Here is a 3,753-nt window from a genome sequence, read left to right on the forward strand (position 1 = left end):
AGGTTGCAGTGAGCCGAGATCACACCACTGTACTCCAGCCTGGGCGACAGAGCATGACTCTGTCTCAAAAAAAAAAAAAAAAATCTGCTGATAATACATGAAGGCAGTGGAGAATGAACAGAAGCAGGTAAAGTTGCAGCAAGTACATACAAGCAGGAGGGGAGTTACACAAAGTCAGTTCCCATCGTCACGGTTTTCAGCCTGGAGCTAAGGGTGGTCTACATAGCACATGTGAAGTGGTGGGCACAAGTCAATATTTCTGGCCAGGAGAACCAGAAAACTGAAGCTGGGGAATGTTTGGCTGCTAAAGAGGCAAGGAGTTCCCAGAAAGAAACAAGACAGAGAGGAGATCTTTTCTGTGTATTCAGATCTCTGACCAATCCCTGAACAACATATGTACAGAACAGGCTTGAAGCAGCTCAGCTAAAGACAAAATATCTGAATGGAGACCAAACTTTCTGTCCCTCCTCCCCTCAAATTTTTTTCTTGGTATTTAGTATGTTGAGGAATTTTATGCAGGCGGAGGTTGCAGTGAGCTGAGATTGCGCCACTGCACTCCAGCCTGGATGACAAAGCGAGACTCCATCTCAAAAAAAAAAAAAAAGAACAACAACAATGAAAAAGAACAGAACCTCGGGGACCTATTAGATAATATCAAACAATTCAACAGGTGTGTACATGGACTTCCAGATGGAAAGTAGAAAATGAGTGGAGTGGAAAACTAAAGAAATCATGGCCAAACAATTGCCAAATCTGATGAAAGACAGAAATTTATAGCTACAAGATTCTAAATGAACACCAACCAGAATAAGTTCACACTAAAGCACATTAAAGCCAAACTGCTGAAAACCAACAATAAAGAGCAAACCTTAAAAGCAGCAAGAGAAAAATGACACATCTCATATGTGAAAATATCAATTTGATTTACATCTGACTTTTGAGCAGAAAGCATGGAGGCCAGAAGAGTGTGGAACACCTTTAAAGTTTGGAAAGAAAATAACTGTCAGCCCAGAATTATATATCCATCAAAAATACTCTTTGAGAATGAAGTTGAAATAAAGACATTTTCAGGTAAAAGAGAACAAAGAGAAATCACTGCCAGCAGACCCGCACTCTAAGAAGTGATAAAGGGAGCTCCTCTGTGTGAAGGGATATACCAAAGAGAAACTCAGGTCCACAGAGAAGAGTAAAGACCATCAGAGGTCGGGCACGGTGGCTCAAGCCTGTAATCCCAGCACTTTGGGAGGCGGAGACGGGCGGATCACGAGGTCAGGAGATCGAGACCATCCTGGCTAACACCGTGAAACCCCGTCTCTACTGAAAAATACAAAAATCTAGCCGGACGAGGTGGCGGGCACCTGTAGTCCCAGCTACTCCGGAGGCTGAGGCAGGAGAATGGCGTAAATCCAGGAGGCGGAGCTTGCAGTGAGCTGAGATCCGGCCACTGCACTCCAGCCCAGGCGACAGAGCGAGACTCTATCTCAAAAAAAAAAAAAAAAAGAACATCAGAAATGGTAAAAAATAAATATTGGTGTAAATACAAAAAAAAAAAAAAATAAGCTTTATCTTTTTGGTTTTTTTTCCTCTTAATTCCCTTTCAAGCCCTTATAATTGTTTAAAGTAGAAATTATAACACCTTTCTAGCTAATTGTGCTCTGCAGAAAACATGCAGCTTCTCTGACATGAAGACTCAGAGTCCCTGGCCCAAACAGGACCCCAAACAACTTTTCTGATGCTTATTGACAAGGAAGAGGAATGAGATAGTCGGCACTTTGTGCATCCTTCTTCTTATTCCCAAAATTGCTAATAATGGTCAGTGTTTTAAAGTCTCCAAAGCTTTATGCCTCAGATGCTCATCCAAACACTGAGTGGCAAGGAGGTCAACATCCATATCAAATGTATGGGCTTGCACCCATAGGTGCTTATACAGCATCCAATTCAAGTTGCTGGCTCTGAAAATGCATGCTGAGTACATGGAGACCCCAGTACAGGTGGGTAAGGAGCACCCTTGGAAACATCATCCTCAGAGTACTGCCAGTTGACAAACCTAGCAACCGCATGCACGCCAGACAACTCATACTTATGGTTTAAAGTGAATGAGCCAGGGACTTCAGTGATCCTTTGGATGATGGCCTAGAGATACTTATCTGGGCTGTCTGTGCCTCACACCCACTCCATAAACTTTTGGGTTTTTTCATCCTCCAGCACATGCCCCACATACTCCCTACTGACCACAAAATAGACACTGCCTGAAAAAAAGGGTGCTTCAAGCGGAGGATGCCCTTTGACAGTCGCCATGTGTGTCAGCTTTCCATTAACATCTGCATACCACTTTTTCCACCTTTCTTCTTTATTGGATGGCATCCTCTTGGCTTTGAGATTGTCTTCACCCATTAACAACCTGAGCTTCCTAATGATTTTAGGTTGGTTTTAACAGGAAAATCCATACTACAAAGATGTATTAAGTACTTCCAGTCTGCACTCACTGTGCAGAGGTCCCTCACGCAGTTGAGGTCAGCCAGAACCCGACTCCACAAGGCATAAACCAGACTCTTCAACTGACAGACCACAAAGATGTGACTGAAATGACACAATGCCCATCACTGGAGCTAAAAAGCAATCCTCTGATTTTTTTGTCCGCATGAATGCAATAGAAATTCCGAGGCATATACACGGCTCTTCGGAGCCTGTCAAGCATTTCAATTTTGTAATGAACCAGTATAGAATATGCTATTGGCCCAATAGCATATTCCTTCTTAAAGGATTCTACAATATAGAACTCTTCCTTCTTAAGGGGTTCTACAATATATCTGCATCTCTTGATGAAAGAAGTACATGAAGAAGTACATAACCAGTCATGTTGATACAGTCGTCAGGTATACACCGAGGGCACTTTGTAAATTTCACTGTTAGCATCTCAAGTTTTACCTTTTGGATTTCATCTACCTCCTCCTATAAAATTTTGGTGCAATTAATATGACTACTAGGATTCTCTCCAACAAGCTCCATGTATGTGATGCTTACAGATTTGGAATTTTTGATGAATCCTTAAAACAGTGGTGACTAGGGAAAAAATAAGAACCACAAAGTCGTACTTAGTGGGATAAGAAAAATGTCTCCTCCACAGCAACTGCCTCAGCATTTCAAATGCCAATCAGGGACTTTGCTTTGTAAAGGGCAGTCTTCTAGGCTTTAAGCCCCAACTATTTCCCCTCCATTGTGGCCTTGAGGGTTGTCAGTTTGCATTTATCAGAAGTGCAAAGGCATCTTGAAATGAAGAATGCTGCATTTAGAATTAAGGAAAGTCCAGATCACTTAGGGCTCTGATTCCAGGTGACATCCTGCACTTATTCCAAGTACTTTTCATGCTGTCAGGCATCTTTTTTTTTTTTTTTTGAGACTGAGTCTGGCTCTGTCGCCCAGGCTGGAGTGCAGTGGCCGGATCTCAGCTCACTGCAAGCTCCGCCTCCCGGGTTTATGCCATTCTCCTGCCTCAGCCTCCGGAGTAGCTGGGACCACAGGTGCCCGCCACCTCGCCCGGCTAGTTTTTTGTATTTTTTAGTAGAGACGGGGTTTCACCGTGTTAGCCAGGATGGTCTCGATCTCCTGACCTTGTGATCCGCCCGTCTCAGCCTCCCAAAGTGCTGGGATTACAGGCTTGAGCCACCGCGCCCGGCCTGCTGTCAGGCATCTTAAATGTACTAGGCATCCAGGAATAATGGCATCTTAAATGTACTAGGCATCCAGGAATAA

General features: G+C 43.5%; 1 pseudogene; it reads right to left on the reverse strand.

The window, feature by feature from the left end:
* Positions 1-1,523: 1,523 nt before the first annotated feature.
* LOC101026234 lies at positions 1,524-3,394 on the reverse strand (annotated as a pseudogene).
* Positions 3,395-3,753: the final 359 nt, after the last annotated feature.

This window comes from Papio anubis, unplaced genomic scaffold, assembly GCF_008728515.1.
Source record: "Papio anubis isolate 15944 unplaced genomic scaffold, Panubis1.0 scaffold1429, whole genome shotgun sequence".
In the NCBI taxonomy this organism is placed as follows: domain Eukaryota; kingdom Metazoa; phylum Chordata; class Mammalia; order Primates; family Cercopithecidae; genus Papio; species Papio anubis.